Genomic DNA, 23,107 nt, shown 5'->3' with positions numbered 1-23,107 from the left:
TAATTATCCTAGCCTCGGAAGACTGCGGACCTTTCAATCAACATCTCTCCAAGCTGTAGCTTTTGTAGTCAACTTCCTTCTCTTAAGTCTGCTTCCGCCTCCTCAGGGATGTATCACACAGCAGCTTGGCTCTCTTCAAGCATTGCTTTCTCTAATGCCACCTGGTCCTCCAGCCAGGACACTGGGAGGAAGGCTTGCAGATTTTTTTTCCATTTCTACTCAACCTGGGAAAAGGGAGGATTGGAACAGTGTTTCCTAAAGTCATGTTCCAGGTTTGGGTGGCCTCTATCACGGTAGGACAATGAGAAAAGTTTTGGGTCTCTAAATGGTAAACAGGATGTTATATAGGAGCTAAAGGGAAATTCCAGAATCCTTCATCTGTCCAAGCTGGAGCAGGAAAGAGACACAGAACCCTGTTGCCTCCTAGAAAAGCCAGAGGATCCCACCTCCTGTCAGCTTGCATCATTGAGGTTTGGAGTGAGGACAATGTAACTGAAGGGTAGGGCCCGAAGACCATGGCCCATACTGGCAGACCTCATTTGGGAACTTACTAGGAACTTTCAGCTGCTTCTTCAGATAGCTTAACAACACAAGAATTGCCACAGGAGCTCCAAACATGATTCACCCAGCCTAGAATTTGCTTTATCATGAAAATTCTGGAGGTGTATTATGGGAAGGCATGCTGCCTGCAAAGCCTCAGAGCCCAATGTTCTTAGTATCCAGAATGAGTATTTCTAAGAGCAAAATCTCCATAATTTAGAAGAGCCCTTCTGCACTATGGCCTGAGGAGAAGAAAAGGAAATGCGGGAGAAAACAAGTATTTGTGGAAAATCTGTTTTGTACAAGGCCCTGTGATAGACGCTTTTACATACAGCACTTTTAAAGCTCTTAACAGTCTTATGAATTAGGTATTATTACTCCCCATTTTCTAAATGAGAAAACTGAGAATCGGAGATGTCAGACACTGTGCCCAAGGGTACATCACTAATACGGAGTGGAAGGAGTTTCTCTCTCCATCCATGGTGTTCAAATAACTGATCACCAAATCCTATTGGTTCTGCCCCTTAAAGGAGACTCAGTCAGTCTCCTCTTAGCCAGTCTTATCACTATGAGGTTAGTTCAGTCTGGACCATTGCGATGACCACTTAGCTGGTCTCCCAACTTCTCTCACTACCCCTGGCTTTCTCTGCCCCACCTCTCGTCACCACCCCATCCTCTGCACTGGCCATATTTTCCTTTCTCAAATACAGAGCTGATCGGATTACTCTACTGCTTAGAAACCTTCCGTGACTCTGACATCTGTGGGATCCTTTGTGTGACTTTTGAGGCCCTCCATGGCCTGGTTCCTGCCAGCAACTCCAGTCTCCTCTCTGGCCACACCCATTCTAACCTTAAACTCCACGCATGTTCAATTCTCTTGCAATCCTCCACCATGGCATGCTGTTTCATGCCTTGGTACGTGCTGTTTCCCTGAACTACGATGCCCCTCCCACCTACCCTAGACTGTCTTAGTAAAGTCTTTTTTCTCCTTTAAGTCCCAACTTAGAACATCACCTCCTCTGAGAAGCCTACCTGGATACTCAGAGGCTTAGAAGATCCTGCCCCACTGCAGTACCTCTTAAAGATGTCCTTTATAGCAGTGATGGCATTATATCATAATTGGCTCTTTAAGGATGTGTCTGTATCCTCACCAGACTGAGCTTTTTGGGGACAGTTATTATGTCTCTTTTCATCCATTTACCCCTCACACTTAGCACAGTGTTTTGCCCATAGTAGGCACTAAAAAAGAACTTGTTGAATAAAATGAATTAAAGAGTGAGATTTTTAAAAACTCTTTGAATGAAATAGATGAATAAATGAAATTTTAGAAAACCAGATATCTCTCACTGAAAAGCTGTACTGAATCTTGAATCAATACTAGAATGTTAGAGTTCTCTTGCAAACACAAAAGGAATAGGAAAATTAACTATAGAACAAACTTGATATGTAAAATTTGAATTCAAAACAGATAAGATAATATTATCCATTTCAGTTTGCAAAAAGCATATGAAGAACTGTGATAAATTATACTGTAATATTTCACACTTTTCAAAGAATACTTATATATTTTATTTCATTTGAACATAACAGCAACCCAGTAGGGTAAAGCAGAGGAGGTATTTATTATTCCCATTTTTCAAATGAGGAAACTAAGGATCAAAGAGGTTAAAGTGACACACCCATACTTATACAGAGGCAGAGATAGGACAGAACCCAAGAATCATGAGTGCAAGTTTAGAATTCTTTCCTCTCTACCAGATGACCTCTGAGAGCAGGCTTTCATCATTCAACTGATGGTGAAAATATACGATGATTTCTAGTTGACAGCTCTGACAGACTTGTCAAATCCCTTTCTGACAATAGGCAATAGGGTCCCAGGCACCTCAAGACCCAAAGTGGATAATTCCTTCAGAGTCAAGACTTCACTCTCTCAATCTTCCTAGCAAACAGTTGACACAGGGGTTGATTTGACTGCTCCATTGTCTCAAGCTTTAGAATCATCTTTCTGAAGACTGTGGCCAGAGAGGGTAGGTAGGGCAAGGACAGGCAAGGGTGGGGACAGAAAATAGTGAAGGGAAGTAGAAAGAGGCAGACAGACCTAGGGTCAAACTCCAACTCTACCTAGCTGCTTGTCCATACAGATATCCAGTTGTTCCAGCACCATTTGTTGAAAACACTTTTTTTCTCTGTTGGTTTGTTTTGGTGCCTTGTTGAAAAACACTGGAGTGTATGTATAAATGGTCTATTCTTACGTACTCTATTGGATTCCCTTGATTGATTTATTTGTCTCTCTTAACACACTGTCTTGATAGTGGAGCTTGATAGTAAGTCTTGAAGCCAGTTTAAGTTCTCCAAGTTCTCTTGTTCTTTTTCAGCAATTTTTGGGGCACTCTAAATTCTTTGCATATAAATGTGAGTCAGTCTGAGAATTGCTACAAAAAACCTTGATGAGATTATGATTGGAATTGTTTTGAATCTATTAATCAATATGGGGAGAATTAACACCTTAACAATGTTGAGTCTTCCAATCCATAAACACATTTATTTAGGTCTTTCAAAATTTGTCTTAGTCATCTTTTGTGGTTTCCAGTGTAGAGGTCTTGCACATCTTTTGTTAAACTTATTCCTAAGTATTGTGTTTTTTGCTGTCATTGAAAATGGAGTTACAAGTTTTAAAAGATTTTTCATTTTCCAGTTCTACCTACAAACAGCAAACGTGAGCTTATCCTGGAGTTAATAAGGCTTAAGCATCAGAGTCCTCCCTTGTGAAGACCCTTTGCAAGACTTTTGGAGCTACCCTAGTTGTTATGTAATCATAATTTTGTATTATTTTTCTTAAATGGGATCCCCTAAATTGTAAAACATTCAGACAATACAAAACTTAGATCTGTCCCCTAATAGATGATCTGATAGTAATGTTCTTGATCTTTCTAAGATCCTCAGTCTTCTTATCTGTAAAATTGAGATAATGATATCTACCTCCTAGGATTATATTGTTTTATTGTGATAAAATATGCATAACAAAATTTACCATTTTCAAGTGTACAATTCAATGGCACTAGGTACACAATGTTGTGTAACCATCACCACTACCTAGTTTCAGGAGTTTTTCATGACCCTAAAAGGAAACCCTGTACCCAATAAGCAATTACACTCCCTTCTGCCTGCCTCCAGCCTCTAGTAATCATTAACCATCTTTCTGTCTGTGGATTTGCCTATTCTGGATATTTCGTATAAATGGAATCATGCAATCTGTGGCCTTTTGTGTCTGGCTTCTTTCACTTAACATAATGTTTTCAAGGTTCATCCATGTTGTAGCATGTATCAGTACTTGATTTCTTTTTATGATTGAGTAATATTCCATACTAAATACTATGTTTTGTTTAACCATTCATCTGTTGACATACATTCGGGTTGTTTCCATTTTTGGTTATTGTGAATAGTGTTGCCATGAACATTTGTGTACAAGTTTTTATTTAAATGCCTCTTTCCAATTCTTTTGGTTGTACATAAACCCAGGAGTGGAACTGCTGGCTCATATGGTAATTCTAGGTTTAACTTATTGAGGAAACGCCAAACTATTTTCCCTCCTAGGGTTATTTTTAGGATCAGATGAGCCTACACATTTGTCAAGTTTTTAGTATAGCGCCTGGCACATAGCAAGACTCAATAAATCACTGCTAAAAGATATGATCAAAATTATACACAAGTTATCAGCAATAGAGTACGTTTCTTGTAAAATATGTCGTGTGTAGGAGGGAACAATTAGTCCCTATTCCTCACCTTTTTGCATAGAGGGACTGCCATTAGAATAACATTCCAAGCCTCTTGCTCCATCCCTTTCCTTACTCCTTCCAGGGAAAGAGGAGCGGCTTTCCTTCCGGAAGACCAAACTTGGTGTGCTTATATCAACCCATTTCATTCTTCCTTTGGGATCTACATGTACTCAGCCTCCTACTCTGTCATGCCATGAAATCTAAAGGGGAAAAGAGAAGTCTGAGGCTGTTTAGCTCTGACTGAGGCTACCATAGCAGCGTGGTGGGCAAATTTAATCTGAGACATACTGCTAGCAAGCACACTTGCTAACAGATCTAAACCATCTTCTCCCAACACTTTCTTCATGAGTAACAAAGATTATATTTTTGATTTACATCTGCCTGACCCCTGTGTGTCTTACACAATTGGTTCTGTCAACGGGAAGGACAGCAATATTATATATTGCCCACCCCCCAAAAAGCCCTGAACATATCCCGAAAAATTAACAAGCCTGCTTCTAATTCCTAAGTTCTTCTACCTCAAAGATAAATAGGTTAAAAGACAAACTATAAATTGAGATAAAATATAATGAGTGACTATTGGTGTTTTTTCAGAGAGTTTTTTATTCTTTGATCTTGGAAAAGTTAGAATTAAAATGGAAAGGCTTTGGGCTATTCTGTGGTATTGTTATAGTAAACCTTGATATAGAAAATGTTTTGTAAGCAATTCTCCATTGTGGCGAGGCTTCATTTCAGAGTCTCCATATTCTTAAATTACCTTGAGATAGCATTTGTTTTCATTTTTACACTTAATATACCATAGCATCACATTCATTCTTTTCTCTTCTGGGGTGAGTGTGGAATTGATAAGTAGTGAATTTTTTTATTTCAATTCAATAAACATTTATTTAACACCTGCTATGTGCCAGGCACTGTGCCAGACATTTTGGGGAAGACCAAGACGAACAACCTTCAGTTTCATATATGAGAAGCTTTCAGTCTCGTAGCAAATGAAGGAAGATACTTACATAAGCAAATACACAGCACAATTTAGCTTATCTGGCTTTAAATGAGTTTTAGCCATTTGGTTTAGATGATTAAAATCTAATACATTTCATCAAAGGAAATTGGATTCAAAATTTTCATTTCATTACTACTCCCATGTTGGTTATCCTCCCTTCTGTCAGGCTCAATTCCTCTCTCCCTTTGGAAAATGACATGTTTCCTATAGTTGCAAACACATCATGACCTATTCAACAAATAGTTTATTTCATCGTTATGAACCAGTTCTCTAAGTAGTTTAACTGTTCAGTTTTGCTGCTATTTCTCAAGCAGGTGGCAGGCAACATCAGGCTGATGAATGAAAAAGCTAATGAAGAAATAGAATCCTGGACTGTGACCAGAAAACCTGAATTTTAATTTCATCTCACCTATCTCCCTTAGAAATTCCTTTTCCCAAAGCCACTTCCCAGGGTGCTAGCTTACACTGTCTAAATTTACTTGACAGGTAGATTGAGAGGAGTAGAAAAAAATGACATCAAGAACATCTATGTCCAGGCAAACCTAAGTATGAATGTATCCTCAAGGACAGCTATAGGTATGTTTAAGGCCCAAAGGAGAGGCAGCTGTAGCTACATGATTTAAGATGGGGCTTTGAAGCCAGACTGCACGGCCTCGAATCTTGTCTCTTTCCCTTACCAGCTATGTGACCTTGGGTAAGTAAGGTGACTTAACGTACTCATCTGTAAAATGAGGATAATCATAGTGTCTGCTTCACTTTGTTGTGGGGAATAAAAGTGAATCACTATTTGCATGTGTGTGGACCAGTGCCTGGCACATGGTAAGGACTCAGGCACATCAGTCGAAACTCAGTCACAAGTGTGGAACCCAGAAGGAGGGATGAAAACAGAGCCTTCAAAGGACACAAAGAGGGCAGAATGAGGTAGAACAGAATGAAACAAAAGAATGGGCAGGATGAAGGGAAAGTTATAGGATGGAAAAGAATACAAGGCAAATGCCTGGCTCAGAGGGAGGTGATGACCCTCTGCAGAGTTGGAAGGAAAGGACCAAAGCCCTTCTGCTTCCTGTTCCATGTGACCTTGTGCAACTCACATGACCTTCCTGCTCCTCTGACTCCTTCCCTGCAAAACAGACGAGAGGCAATAGAACATCGTGGTTACACACCAGCATCACCACTAACAAGCTATGTGACCTTGGGCAAGTCACTTAACTGCTCTGGGCCTTAGTTTCAATGGTTCCATGAGGATACCAATAATGCCTACCTTATAGGTACTACGGGGTCAGGGAGGGTGTGTTCAAGTCAAGAGTTCTCAGGATGTCAGTTTGTATATAAAGGCATTTTGTAAACTTCAAAGGAATCCACCCCCATAAAAATTAGAGATTATTATGGCCTTCAGATTCATTTACCATTTTTCATTTAGGCAGTGATATGGCCTGAACATTTTCTTTCTCTCCTCATCCAACTGATTTTTGAAACTAATTGAGAATCTCGGTCAGTGGAGAGATTTCATAGCTTCTATCCTCTCTGTGAGCTGACTTCCTGGCTAATTCTCTCCCTCTGGATAGCTGTAAAAGCAAGAACCACTGCCAGGACAGCTCTTATCAAAATATTTTAGCACTCCTGCATCTGGTGCTGGCCATAAAATAGAAGTGAAGAAACACTTATGTAAAGCTTTCGGAGCTGTGAAGGAAAAAGAGAGCTCTTATTTTATTGGCTCTGGTTCATGCATCTCCAGGACAGGAAGGAAAAAATAACTTAAAGATTCAAACCAAAAAGGCATTCAGTGAAAGAAACTTAAAGATATGACATGAGCATCAGCAACTAAGATAAATAAGGGAGGAAAAAAGAGTGAATGCTTTTGAGTGAATTCTCTTTCCCTTGGGCTCTGTTTAGCTCTGTGTACCGAGTAAACTAATGAGCTGGGCCAGTGGGAGAACTCAATGATCCATGTGCTAACAAATCAGCTTTCCACACAATCCTTCCCAGGCTTGCCCAACCACTGCGCTGGTGGCCCACATCCACGCCAACGAGTTTCCCAGGACCCAAACCACTTCTTCCTCCCACTTTTTTCTGCAGTCCAGTCTTTCTGTCTCAGCCCTTCTTGTGATCAGATAGGAAATGGATAAGAAAGACAGCATGCATTTAATATTTATCAGGCATCTACCATGTTCCAGACGCCGAGCTACGATGTGGGGTATGAAGATAAATAAGACAAAAGCCCTGTACTCAGGAGTTCTCTGAGTGATGGAAGAAACAACTATAATGCGATGTGGCAAGAACTAGCATGGGGGATGCCCTGGAGCACAGATGGGGGATAACACTCTCTGAAGGTGGTGGGAAAGGCAGAAGCTTTAACTAGGCATTTCTTATATCAATCATCTCATATAGTCCTTGTTTATCCCTTATGAGGGAGGCATTATTTTTATCACTTTATAGATTAGAAAAACGAGGCTCAATGTAGTTAAGTAACATACTCAAGGTCACAAGTTATTGAATCTAAATCTGACTCCAAAGCCTCTATTCTTCCCAGTAAATTTGTGTTGCTGGCATCAGAAAAGATGATAATGCTGGTGAGATTCAGAGGAAAAGACAAAGGGTAGGAAAGAGACCCTAGACAAAATGGTGGGGAATAAGTGGCAGAGAGGGAGGGTAATTGGGAAAAACAGGGAAGAGTGAAGAGAGAGATTATATGAAGAAAGAGAGAGGGAAGCAGTGGTATGCTGAAGGATGCCCTTACTGGCTCCCCTATTCAGGAATCTTGCTAGCTGGTTGTCAGACATTCATTGCTTGATCTGCCATAGTGGGAGAATTTATAGGCCAGAAATTGCCAAATGTTACAAATCAGTGTCTTTTTCCCCTCAAAAAAGCCAGTTTATGAGCACACCACTGGAGGGAAGGCATGGGAGAGAGTGTGGATGGTCACTGAAGCATTTACAAATAGTAAATATCTTTGAAGGGATGGGAAACTGAAGTCTCAAGTGGTACACATCCCGTCATTCACATGCCACTATTTCTAGTGATCAGAGAAGAGTTCTGCATGGAGACCATGTTGTGTAAACATTAGCTGACTTTTCCCTCTTTAACGTGCTGTCATGGTCAGAATTCTTTGGATAACGAGTAACAGCAACCAAACTCAAACAACATTGAGCACAAAGGGACATTTATTTGATCAGACTCTCTAACCAGTGAGTCCAGGACAGAATTGGCCGTAGGCATCCCTGAGAGTTAGAAAGGGCTGTCAGTTACCAGATCTAGATCTTTTTCTCCCTCTCCATTTTTTCAACTTTATTCTGGGTGTTTGCCTTATTCTTTCCAATTTCATAGGGTGTTTCTATGCAGAGGAGGTGGGAGTAAGGGAATCTAGAGTGGGAAAGGGAGGAAATGGTCCCAGATATTGTCAAGCTTTCAACATCCTAGCCTGGTGACCCCAGAGGGAAAAGAAAGCTTCTCCCTTCCAGCATCCAACTGTATCCTAGGAAACAACTGTCTTAAGTCCTGGCTTAAGACATCTACCCATGTCTTGGCCAATCACTGTGGCCAGAGGAATGGGATACCCTGATTGGCTAGGCCTAGATGATGTGTGCAGGCTCGAGGCCAGAGAGAGTGAGGTTCTGTTTGGTAGATCCACCTTGTTTAGAGTAGCTCAGGTGGATACAGTTACCAGAAGAAATGGGAAAGGTAAGTCAAGTGGACCAAACCAAAAGACGTCCCTTTATCTACTAACCTTATTTTCAGAAGCATTAGCATTCTGGATCCTTAGAGTACTTAAATGGGGCACTCATGCTACATGGGACAAGGGCACAATCATTTGACTTCAGGATTATTTCTCTATCAAACTTAATTTCCCACTGCACTTAGAATAAAACCCCAAATCCCATAAGATCCTGCAAGATCTGGCCCTCTGCCTATATCTACATCTCTGACCTCCTTTTGTATCACTCCCTGGCCACCCCAATCCTTCCTTTATTTACTCCACTCCAGTGACGCTGGCTTTCTTCCTATTTCTAGAGGAAGTCAAGTTCATTCCCATCTCCCAGATTTCCAACTACTGTTCTCTCTGCCAGAAATGCTGGTCCCTGTGGCTGGCTCCTTCTCATAACTCATCTTAAATCTCACCTTTCAGAAGGACTTTCCTAAACTATCATATGTAAACTAGCTTTTCTCCCATCTCTAAACAACTGCTGTCTCACTATTCTTTATTGCATTTGCATCTATCACCATCTCACATTTTCTTTTTCGTGGATGGTTTATTTTCGTTGTTAATTGCTGTCTCTCTCTATTAGAGTGTAAGCTTAATCAGAGCAGGAGCCATGTCTGTCTTATTCACTGCTATGTTCCCTGCTCTAACACAGTGCCTTCTACAGAACAGTGCTAAATAAATACCTGTGGAATTAGTAAATAGATGAAATTGTGTGTATCATGCTGCTCTAAACAGCAGAATGAACTTGGGGCAAGAGAAGAGGTTCAGGCTTTATGTGATGTTAACTCAATTTCCTTGATACAATCCCCCTGTCTTTTATCCTCACTTCCACTCCACTTAAACTGCTCAAAAGTAAATAACGCTCACTTTCTGGCCAAATCTAATGATGTCTCTTAGATGCACTTCATCTTGATCTTTCTGCTGGCTTTGGCACTATTGCCGAACTACTCACTTGACTTTTCTCTTTCTAATATCCAGTTCCACAACTTGATGCTATCTTCCTTCCCCTCCCTACCTCTTCTGCCTTTGCTCATCTCTCCTTTGCTGGCTCCAAGTCTTCCTATTAATCCTGGGTATCCATCAGATCTCAATCTGTTTTATTTGCATATTTATCATCATGTGAACACAGTTCAGCTCAAATGAAACTTCTAGAAACCAAAGATTTACAGGAACCAAAGCTATTAAACCAACCAAGAGTAAGAACCAGAATTCACCAGTCTTATTGCTATAAGCCTATAATAATTTTTCCAGGAAATTTAATATCTAAATCATTTATATACTGACTAGAACAGATTTAGGAGTATTACTAAGCAAGTATCAATCTTTTACAAAATCTAATGTCAGAAGATATGACCTTAATGCAAGAAAAAATCAAAGATGAGGACAAATATCTATGCTTAAAGTTCTTCAGTGCATTCTTGTCCACAATAAGAAAACACTTGTGAGAAAAGCCAGTGTTCAACAAAAGGGGAAGAAATAAAGATAGCTTTAAAAATCATGATTGTTTAAAATAGTTAATGCATGGGAAAATAATCACACTATATTGTCAAATGAAAATGGAGGGCACAAAAAATTTAAATATGCGTACATATACACGTATATATAGAGAAAAATAACAAAGGGTACATTTATTATGGGTAATTTTCAATCACATTATTAGACATTTTTATACCTTTAAAATATTTTCTAAACTGTCTACAATAAGCAAGTATGATTTTATGATACCATTAACTTTTAAAAGAACATATGACTTTGCTTTACTGTAAGTACCTTACATACATTTCTTTGCATATATGATATATTTCTCAGTGTAATTTTTAAAAACATGACTTTGGACCATTTGCAAGGAATGTTTTTTTTTTCTTTTTGTAGTTTTTTTTAAGGAAGATTAGCCCTGAGCTAACATCTGCTGCCAATCTTCCTTTTTTTTCCCTTTTTTTTTGCTAAGGAAGACTGGCCCTGAGCTAACACCTGTGCCCATCTTCCCCTACTTTATATGTGCAACACCTGCCACAGCATGGCTTGATAAGTGGTGCATAGGTCTGCACCCAGGATCCGAACTGGTGAACCCTGGGCGGCTGAAGGGGAACGTGCGAACTTAACCACTGTGCCACCGCAGCAGCCCCCTTTTTGTAGTTTTTAAAAGAACAAAATTTATATAAAGTTCTGTAGAACCATGTCCCACACAGAGGTCAGAAGTTGACAGTTCTCACATAAACAGGATGGAGTAGCTGTAACGACACCAAGGTTTTGTGCGTCGAACGTCCGGGGTGGAAGAGGAAGTGGCAGAGCAAAGTGTGGAATCAACATTTAAAGTTTCTGTCAGTGCAGCTCGGCTTTGTTTAACGAGTGAAGGAGATTGTTTGTCAGCAGTGGTTTCTTGAGTTTTATGGGCAAGCCTCACGATGAGAAAACAACAGAAATTACAGATGAGGGGATGGATCTTTAATAGACAAGAAGAGCTGATACGTAGAAAAAGGGGTTCCGATTCATAAGTTGAAATGCATTATTTAATTATTAGAGATAATTGGTAAATCTTTACATCTGCTAATGGAATAAAACACAAATTTCATAGTCAGCACAGTTCAGGGGTGTCAAGCTATGAGGATAATGCTTAACAATAAAGAACAGCAGCTAAGTTAATTGACCATTTCCGTTTTTATTAATTGGAGAACTATATGGCAATCATTTAAATTGAAAAGAACTACATTTTGCAGAAAATGCATTTAACCATTCCAGATAACTTTCTTCAGTAAAATATTTATTTTCATCCTCTTATCAGATTATTTTTATTATTGAGTCTTTTTATATTAAAAGCCCAAGCAGTATGCAATATCTCTGGGCCTACATTTTCTTATCTGTAAAATAAGGGTGTTGGTTTTCATACTTCATTCTACGGCAGTGGGGCTACAGGATTTCACAAACGTTTTACCCTATCTTGTAGAAGCTGTTGTTGACATAAGACTGTGATTGTCATCCTTATCTTTGGAGTTCCAACATTTCTTAATCCAACAGCCTAATCGATCTAATTGATAAGCTTTATAAGTAAATAGTACACATTTAAATTTATAAAATAAATTTACGCTGATGTTTTAAAATTGTTTTACTTATTGGGTAGAGTTCCACATAAGATTTTGTTGGGGGAAACATGGCTTAACTGCTTAAACAACAACAAGTTTGAAAACTACTGGGCTAGAGCAGCTTCGAGGCTGTGCCCAGTGCTCAGACTCCAAGATCATACACAGGCAGCACCCCCAAGCTTCTAGTTCCACCATGTATTAGATCCAGGCCTTGCCCTGCCCTAGCTCATCACCTCGAACTAATACCTTTGCAGGACCAGGGCCCATTCCCTACACTGCTTGTCACTTTTGAAAAATCACTCAAAGGATCTGATGATCTCTTTACACTTTTGAAACTGCCACACAAGGGAAGAAGTTCGTGCTATGTTGCTAAATGAAAAAAGCAAGCTACAAAGAAATATGAATACTTCTTTCCTACTTAATATGTAGCTGAATCTAGATACATAAATGTTAGATAAATATAGACAGCATTACTGTTATAGATCTTGCTATGCATCATCACTATTTGAAGCACTTTGTGTATACTAGCTCATGTTTTAGCCTCAATCACTCTGTGAGGTAGACAATATTATTATTATCTTCATTTACAGATGAGGAAAACTACACACAGCAATTAATTACCTAACTTACTTGAGGTTATACAAATGCATAGAAAAAATTTTCTGAAAGTATTTGTTGCAAAAGTTGTAAGACAGTGGATGATGTTTGCTCTTTTGCCTGTGTGTAATTTCTAAAAAAGAATTTATACTACTTATGTAACAAAGTGACAGGGGAGGTTGTTGAGTCCCCCTGCTCAGTTCTTCTGGAGACGCTCTCATTTGGAGTCTGAGTGGTAGAGGCCTCAGGATCAAAGAACTTGCTCTATTTGGGAATGGGGTAATGACCCATTCAGAGTTGCAGACGGATCTTTGCATAATATGGAATGGTATCAATTTTTATTCAGTTGGCGGGAAGAAATGGTTACAATAAAATGTCCTTAGAAAGAATCCTTGCCCTTACAGGCTTTTTCTCCCTTTTACTAAGGGTGAGTCTTCAACCTGCCCAACCAGGCTAGGCTAACTCTGTCAGCGCCATGCCCAGCCCCAGATAAGCCAGCCTTTCAGAAATTATGTCTGCATCCACTTGGCTCCACAAGAATCAGAGATCTGGAGCCAGCTCACATCAGTATTGTGTTAAAGGGCTTTTTTTTTTTTTTTTTTTTGGTGAGGAAGATTGGCCCTGAGCTAACATCTATTGCCAACCTTCCTCTTTTTGCTTGAGGAAGATTGTCACTGAGTTAACATTCATGACAATCTTCCTCTATTTTTTTTAGATGGGATGCTGCCACAGTGTGGCTTAATGAGTGGTGTGTAGGTCCGTGCTTGAGACCAAAACCCAGGAAACCTGGATTGTGGAGCAGAGCTCACGGACTTAACCACTATGCCACAGAGCTGGCCCTGAACTGCTTATGTTTTGTGTGTGCTATTTATCTGCTTTAAGTCTCTGTGTTTAATTTCCCCAATGAGATTGTAAACTCCTGGACGTCAGTGATGCTCTGGGAAACACTTCTTTGCTTTTCCCAGAATGCATTAAGCATGGAAAGTGTTTGATGAATGGTAGTTGAAGGAAATGGAATCAAATATGCATAGTAATGGTAGATTTTAGCAATTTGGAATATTTATTTTCTGTTTTAGACCAATGGTCAGCACACTGATAATTAAATCCATCACTTCAAGGTAGTCTCCCATTCAAGAAAGATCACTTGGCTATATGTTCTAAAATAGAACAACACAAAAAGCCCTGGCTGTACCTGGTTATGCCAGGTCACACTGTGGTGCTATAAGCTACCTTAGAGGACCTGGACTGCAAAGGTGGACCCCATTGACAGTGCTTAACAAACAAAGAACAAAAGGGTCTTCTCTTTCTCTTCCCAATCCTCCTCTTCCTCTTCCCTTCCCCTTTCTGAACAATTCAGCCCTAAAGCCACTGTATAGGACAGAGCAAGGTAGACATCTATTCAGATGGGTGAACTGGTGCTAGATGTCAGAGCCCAAGCAGGATCAGGATGGCTTTATTTGGGAAAAGGGCAGTGGCAGTGATAGGAGATTGGCTACATACAGGGGAGTTGATTGAATCAATCAATATATTAACAATAATGGGAGACAAGTTTCTCACTGTTGCCTAAGAGAGTTACAAATAAGAGAAGGGAGAAAACGAGAATGAACACTGTGGTGCTGAATTGATATTGGAGGCATCAGCGTAAGCTCACAAATTTCAATAACTGTGTACACATAAGGAAATAAACAGATGTAAATATGTTTATGTATATCTATGTCTGCATATATATGTCTACATACATATACACATATGTATGTGTATGCACTTAAATACATACATATTCCTTACCCAAACATTTTTATGACTTTTTATATTTTCAATTCCACAACTACTTCATCTGGGATTTATTTTCATGCACAGCAAGAGATGGGGTGCCACATTTTTTTTGACCGAATAGCCAGCCAGTTTCACCAACACTATTTATTGAATAATTCATCTTTCCCCATTGATCTAAGATCATCCTTTTCCACATATTATGTTGACTGTAAACATCCTAGAAAAGCAACCTTGATCATCTCATTAATAATGAAGCAAGCCAACACGTCTCTGCTTATTCTCCTCTGACATCTTCTTGGGTGTCAATGGCCTATTTCCAACTGAGTGTCCAAAGGATGTCCTTGAGCTCAACACTTCCCAGACTAAACTGCTCCTGCTTGTCCTCAAGTACTCCTGACTTCAGGAAACAACGTCACCATCAGCCTAACTGCCCAATAGGCTCTCAACCACCTCTGACCCTGCACTCCCCTCTCACTAGTAAGTCTCTTCCTCCTTTCCCCTTCTTCTGCGACTCCTTAGTTTACACTGTCACCACTTTTCCCCGAGCCACTACAATAGCTTTTAAATGCTTACTCCTTCTATTTCACCCTTCATACTTATTTCTTAATAATGAAGACAAATAATAAACAAATGAGTAATACATAATATTAATAGTAATCTGAGCCTGTGCCTGTAACTGCAGCTCAGGAACCTTCAAGTTTGAGCATCATCCTAAACATCACAGTGGAACATTCAAGGTCACCGCGATTGACCTTCCAGCTGCTCTTTCTTCTACCTGACTTGCATTCTCATCACTCATACTAAGCTCCAGTCCTCAAATATGCCAAATACTTCCACAATTTAGTAATTTTTTCCCAGCCTGGAAAATCTATTCTCTTTCAAAAAAACTTTTCTCTTTTAAGGTCCAGCTTAAACACCGCCCTCTTCCATGAAGTGTTTCCCTATGACATAGGGGCTATTACTCTCCCCCTTTAGATTATTCCTCAAGAGTGCTCTCATATTTGGTAAGGGACAGAATGGGAATTCAAACTCAGATCTGTGCGATACCACTTGTCCCTAGCACCATGGCTTGCTGAAATATTTGTGCAACTGAAAAGGAGAAGTTTGTACTTTAAGAAGATTAAATAGCCTATCTCTTTAGGTGCTGACCAGAGAGGAAAACAATTATGTGTCACTGTTGCAAAAGCCATGACCCCATTTGCTATCTCTATGGTCTCAGAAAGTAGATAGAGAAACTGAGTCTTATACTCAAGTTGGATCCTTGTTCTGAGGGCCCACATTGCTTTATTATGGAAAATCGAACAGAAGGAAACTCACATTTATCGAAGTTGACACATCTACATAATTTACTTTTTAAAATCTTCATGAGAACACTGCAAAGTAGATACTGTTCATTTTTATAGGTGGGGAAACAGACCCGGGGAGAGGGGTTTAAACAACGGTCCACAATCACATAGCTATTTCTGTCATTATGTTTTAAAGGGAACTTTTATAAACACATATATAGAACTTGTATCCATCGAATCATATTAAAATGCGCATGGAGGAGTTGCTATTTAAAGGACTCCTTTAAAAGGTAGATTATTCAATAAATGGTAATTGGATTTACTGATTTGCCATTTGGGGGGAAAAAGACAAGTAAATCTGGATCCTTATCTCACTTCTTATACCAAAATAAGTTCCAGATGGATCGAGATTTACATGTAAAACATGAAGTCTCAGACATCCTAGAAGAACACTTGGCTGCATATTTTTATAATTCTAGAATGGGCAAGACATTTTAAAATCTAACACAAAATCCAGAAGTTATAAAGGAAAAGACTGACAAATTTGATTACATAAAAATTAGAATTTTGTATAGCAAACTTCAGTCCCTTAAAAGAGAGGCAAGGGGCCGGCCCCATGGCCAAGTGGTTAAGTTCATGTGCTCCGCTTTGGTGGCCCAGGGTTTCACCAGTTCGGATCCTGGGCGTGGACATGGCACTGCTCACCAGGCCATGCTGAGGTGGCATCCCACGTGCCACAACTAGTAGGACCTACAACTAAAATATACAACTATGTACTGGGAGAATTTGGGGAGAAAAAGCAAAAAACAAAAAAAGAGAGAGGCAAAAGGTAGACCTCAGCAAAGGATCACATTGAGGTTTGGAGTCTAATCCAGCTAGTAATATAGGACCGCATGGCCTGGCTTGTCTTCCGTAGGTATATCCATCTTGCTTGACAGTCTCAAGTGATAGTAGACAGCCAATCAAAACTAAGATTAGAGTCAGTTTTCTACATCCTGGACTATTTGTTTCTCCCTAGTCTCAAGTTACAACTAATTCACAAATTAGTACTTGGGGATCTTAACATAGGGAAATACATGATATGATTGATACCGACCCTGATATCAGTTTCCCCACATTAAACCCAGCATATATGGGGTTCAAACCAAAACACTCATTCCCTGCTTACTCTTTGGCTTCCTGGCTCCAGAATCCACTATCCTCCATGGAGACAGACACCATCAAGGACAAGCACCTGGATTATCTCCTCCCTGCAAAGAGATACAGGCTGGTGGGAAAGCTGCTGACCAGCAAGGTCATGGGCTCCCTCCTCTCTGCAAGTAGTCTCAAGGCCAAAGACAGGCTGGTGGGAAAGCTCTGACCAGCAAGGCCATATGCTCCCCCTTCCCACCTAAAACCCCAAATAAAAACCCTTCCTTTTAGCTTTTAGGGGAGTTTGGGATTTCAGCGTTAGCTGCCCTCTGCTCAGTGCTGTGCAACAATAAAATTCCTACTGCTTTCTTCCACCACACCAGATGTCAGAGATTGGCTTGCTGTGCAATGCATGAGCGAGCTCGCTTCAGGTTCGGTATCATGATACCTGAAGCTTTAAAAATGGAAAGAATGGATGTAATAGTGAAACATGTGGCCTGTTTGACAGTCAGGGCTGATCTGATGAATCTGAGTGACCAGATCCCTAGAGCTCCCTGCCACTCCTTGAAGCTGGGTCCCAGTCACAGAAGAGGGAAGAAAAGCAAGAACAAAAAGGGAGGTGAAATCTGTTTGACTCCTGGTGGAACTGGATTTCTGCACAAGGTACTACTTTGTTATTTTAAAAAGATATTAAGTTGAAGGGTAGCTGTGACTGAATTTATGTGACATCCCTTAGAAAAAATTATGGAATGAATCAATTTAGAAAACGTGAGGGACTGGGTTAGAGGCCTATGGTGGAATTTCTGTATATATATATATTGCATTTATATTTGCAAAGCGTGCATCCTCTCTTAAGCTCTTTGTTAGGCATGACAAACCTGAGCTTATTGGGGATGAGCAATAGACTTTTTTTTTTTTTTGTATAGCTGTGTTTTTATTCTCCATAGTCATTTAAGTTATTTTCTAATGAACCTTTTTGGATAATGCTGAAACTTTACTATAGGGAGCTAGGTGTCTAGAAAGGCCATTGACACATCCCAATCTAGTCAATTTTGCTTTGTGACAGAACCTCAGTGCTTGTGGTATGGCTCTGTGTGTGTGTGTGTGTGTGTGTGTGTGAGAGAGAGAGAGAGAGAGAGAGAGAGAGCAGGAGAGTTGAAAGAGCAGCATGATCAAAGAGCTATGCCACTTTGGGGCCCAGGCAGCTTTGTTGTGAGAAATCCTTAACTGAGCGTGACCCTGGGAAGATAAGTGAGGGAATCTTCTCTTTCCCACTTCAAAAAAGATTTCTGAGTCAGTCATAGAAGCCTGAGAATGAGATGTGAGATGAGGAGGAGCCAGTGAGAGCAAGGTGGATCATCACACCTGGAACTTTGAACAAGAGGGAAAGGGAGAGAGATTCCCAAACACGCATGATCAAGGTGGGCAGTTTCTGAGTGCCAGCTGCATCAGCAAGCTGGAGAGGATCTGTACAAACGCTCACAGGAACTCATGGAAACAGTTAAGCAGTGGAATGCAGGAAAGATTGGACTTAACGGTACATGAGCCAGGAGACGGGGAGTGGGCCTTGTAATCTGGGTGCAAATGTCCATGAGGCCTCACAGGGTGGTGGAGTTTCAATATTATCACATGTTAGAGTTCCTTCCAGGATTTTGGTGAATCCTAATGCTGTCCACACATGTAGCAAGGACTAATTATTCCCCATAAGAATTATAATCAGTTTGTATTTGGAAATGACAGTGGTATTGTAGGAGGCCCAATGCATGGAAATAGGTGTGGGTTCTCAGTTTGTTTGGGAGTTCCAGGAAACAGTGAAGAGCCTGAAATTAAAAACACCCAACAGTCTTCTATAAGGACTCCAGAAAAGAATAAAGTGCTTGACAAGTTTTTCAGAAAGTAAGAGAAAGCAAAGGCAGCTTTACTAGAGCTTAATTACTTTGTATCCCCTGGAGAGGTAAGTATCTGGAAGGCTGTCTTTCAGCCCTGCCCTCTCTACCTTGAATACTGAATTTCCACAGAGACTAAGTCTCTTCCTGGATCAAGACAGGCAATGAAGGTCAGACAGCAACAGAGTCCTTGGGTAAAAGATCACCCAGTGAATTTAAACCTAAACAGGCCACCTGCCATATGCACACAAGCTCATATTCTAGGATAGACAGTGGTGGAAACCATGGGAGGTCAGGGGCAAAAACTGGTGTGTTCTCAAGAGTATTACCACAGCACTGGAAAAAACATTTAAACTCTAGGGGAAACCACTTAGACACTGCAAAAATGGCAGGGGCCAGAAGTGAAATAATAACAGCACCAAATACAACCATGACAACAGCTCACATGTACTGATTGCTTACTAGGTGTTAGGCATGGTACAAAGCACTCGACAAGCGTTATCTCATTTAGGAAATTGAAGGAGGTTAATGGAGAGCCTTAAAGGCTGGACATTTGAGGCACATACATCTTAAGTCGCGAGGTACTTCAGTAAGAGTGGCTAGAGGTTTGAGAACTCTTAAGCAGGTATTTGGCGGTGTTATCAACAGTAGAGCTATACTGGCAAAATTGTTAAATCATCATTTAAGCCAAAAAAGAAAAAAAATCTTACTTATTAAAACCTGAGGGCCTTTGATGGAAAAATTGTAGAGAAGAAGGTATAGATCAGGCTCTCTGGGAACAAGCAATTATTGGGGCTGCCTTGAGTAGAATGCTCCAGTCAAAACTCCAGTCAGTCCAGGAGCAGGCCTGTAATTCCCTTCAGCTGTTAAGACGAGGGGCCGGAAGCAAGGAGTCAACAAAACCAACTGGAATATCCACTGAACTGCCAGGAAGGCAAAGGCCTGACCTTATATCTAGGGCTTCTGAGAAGACCTATTGGTGGCCTCTTGCCAGTCACAAGGCTCAAGCTTCCAAGAAAAAATGCAGGGAGCAGTGCCCAGAAAATTGTGAAACCAAACTGCCCCTTAATGAGTTATCAGTGTAGGGAGCCAGGCTACATGAAAAAAGCCTGTGATCAAGAAGAAAATCCATCTTTAGCATTCCCAAGGTAAAACAGCATCGCAGAGAGTTAGAAGTGGCAAAATGGCCCCAGATGTGAATTGGCCCTATCCCTCACAATGGCAGTCAGTAGGTGTGCAGAGATTGGAGGATATCAGAGTGCAGGCAAAAGGAACAAGGAGGGCTGTGGTCTTCAAGTGGTACAGGGCAGTGGATCACAAGCAATTATTACTGCTCAGTCACTCCATGACCTGCACCTGGCCCACTGCCTCTTACAAGAATTAGGTGGATTAGGATTATGTGGTTTTAGCACGAAGGTTTTACCCCTACTCACTTAGGAACTGTGAGCACAAGGCTCGAATTTTTCTGAAGGAAAGGATGCGGTGTGTGTGACGGCAGTGGCTGTGTGTCTGAAACAAGAAGGTAGGGCCAAGGAGAAGCTGCTTGGGTAAGAACCTGCTCCAGTTTATTGAAAGCTCTTGCTCCACACTGCCGACAGCAGGCTGGAACAGAGATCTGGAAGTTCTCCCCCCGCTCTGGCAAGTGAAGCCTATAGAAAACAGGTTTGGGCAAGAGCCAAAGGCTTCTACTCTTGAGGATGTTCCAATTGGATCCCCAAAAATAAACTTAGAAGTCTTCAAGAGTGCCTCTGCTGGACGAAAAGAGCAGCTGAGGAGAATGTAATCCCTAAGACCGAATTTTCCCTTTCTGGGTATGGGACTAAGCAGTCTTCAGGGAAAACAGCATAAAGAGAGCTGCATGGCCCTTCTCCCTTTAGGTAAAAGTTTGCAAAGATTGCATTGCTCGGGATTAATGAGATCACCTTGAATAATTCCTAATTAATAAATGTTAAAGTCTTGAAGTCCCATAGCCTCTATGCTTCCTCATGGCTGAGCGGGAAAAATGAGTAAAAAAGAAAAATAAGTGTAGACTTGAGCACTCTAAAGAGATTAATTAACCCAGACCACTGTACCCAGCCTGCCTGTGGAACACCAGCGATTTTCAGCGTCGGTTTGAAGAGAGGCTTGTCAAAACCCTACGACTGAAGGGAATTAAAAGAGACCGTGAAATAGTCTGTAACAGTTTCAAATGGAAAAATTTGGAAGTAGAATGGCTTGTGTCTAGACCTAGATGTTATTAACAAATATGCTTTGAAAACTAACATGTAATGCTATAGAGCAATAAGAAAAAACAAAAGTTGATGGAGTGATTCTAGGCTGATATTTCCCAAATGGTGAGATACCGCTACCCTCAACATTTTTGCCATTTCTTTGTGCTTACTTCACTTAACATTTTTCTTTAAACAGATCTGCACTTTAAATTTATGTATACCTTTTTAAAGAAGAAACTTCATATCATGACTGTAAAAAGAAAACCAATATCACTTGCCATAAATAGGAGGTAACAGTAAAAACAAAAATTTTTGTAATAAAAACCAATACAATGTTATAAAACTCTAGCCGAGTACTATTACATGCCAAAGGCTCTCAGCCCAAGGCCTGCTCTCTCTTTTAAAAAGGGAGATTAACAAGTGATAGATGTACGAGGACCAGATGGAAACTTTTTCCTTGTGGTAATCAGCAGAGCTGAGAGAGAATTGAAAAGGGAATAACAATCTCTCTATGTGATTCAGTGTTGCTTAGTGTCAGCGTCTGGGTACCACTGATAATCGTCTCCAGCGGCGTGTAAGCCCAAACCAGTTTGTGTGCTACGTACTTTGGGAAACATAGTTCTTGATTCTCCCAAGATGAAGTAAACCTCATCTACCCTGAATGGAGTAGAAATAAGATGGGGAATCAGAGAAAGTATTAAAGAATCTAAAAAGCAGGAAAATTATGAAACAGAAACAAAGCAGGAGCAAAAGACAAACAAACATGAGGCAAAACATATGAGAAGCTGAGAGAATGAATTTGTGTTTGAATGTAAACAAAGACAACTAAGAAAAGGAGAGAGCAAAGCTCTTTAAGGCTGAAAGTGGCTGTGAAGAGACCTCGCAGGCAGTGGAGATAAGCATGAGCAGAAAGGCAGATGGTTATCCAAATGAGCACGTGGACTAACTCCGTAGGCCACATCTACCGTTGTTCACCGACCTCTGTCCTTGAGGGGAAGTGGAGGAGCTGTGGGGCTGATTGCCCTCTCTTAGGTCATCTCAAGGTTGAGCTAACTGCCTGAGGTCATAGGACCAACTGGATATTTCAGCTACTTTAAAACAAACGCATTCTTCATCCCTCCCCTCCACCCCTGGGAAAAAGAAAACCAGGAATTTGTCCAGCTGAGTTTTACTTCTCGGATAGCTATTTTTGCATGTGGAATGTGAATTACCCATCGCCTAACTTGTTTTTCTAGAAGGTAATAAAATGTGATTTATAACTGGTAGGTTCAGTGGCCAGAAAGAGTGATAAAATTCCAAACCCAAAGCATTGGTATTCAGTACCTTTAGCCATTCTGCCATATAATCTAGTTTACAGCAAAGCAAAGATGGGTCGCTTGGGGCTCCTATAGTTGTCATTTATGTCTCAGAAAGTAATTTCTAATGATTGGGGCAAGATAAATAAATGGAAGACCAATAAAGCTCAGGGTAAAACCTATGCTTAGATCCCATCAGAAGCTACACATATGCTAACTAACATAAAACTGTGTTTTGTTGCTTTAAAAATTCCACCATCTGGGTTATAACAGTGATTCAACATCATAAACATGTAACAATATCCTTAATATATACATAATGTAAAAATATGTAAATATATATATATTTTTAAGCTTCAAAATGCTGTTTTTCAAGTACTGTTCCAAATATGCTTTTCTGAATTTTCAAAGTCCCTTCCAATTTTGGTTTGTTCTCACACTGACAGAATAAAGCGGAATAAGATTTACTAGATTTTAATATAAATTTTTTAAAAAGAATAGTTCATATTTATATGGTGCTTTGCAGCCGATAGAGTATTTTCCCATACATAACATATCCCCCCTGATTTCACTATGATCCGATGAGGCAGGTAGGCTTTATGGAGGAGTTAAGTGGCTCAACAAGATTAAATGACTTACTCAAGCTCACACAGCCAGTACATGAAGTTGACATTCAAAATGAGCATGGGTTGAAGCTGCTGTGTTGCCAGGGGAGGAGAGGCTGGCTGTCTCCTCAGAGTCCTCACAGGTGGCCTTACTCCATTGAGTCACCAGGTTGCAAGCTCTGTCCCTAGCTTGTCAATGTCCCAGAATTTTGCTCTGAAAGTCAA

Source organism: Equus caballus, chromosome 5 (assembly GCF_041296265.1).
Source record: "Equus caballus isolate H_3958 breed thoroughbred chromosome 5, TB-T2T, whole genome shotgun sequence".
NCBI lineage: Eukaryota > Metazoa > Chordata > Mammalia > Perissodactyla > Equidae > Equus > Equus caballus.
This window is presented reverse-complemented; position numbering follows the sequence as displayed.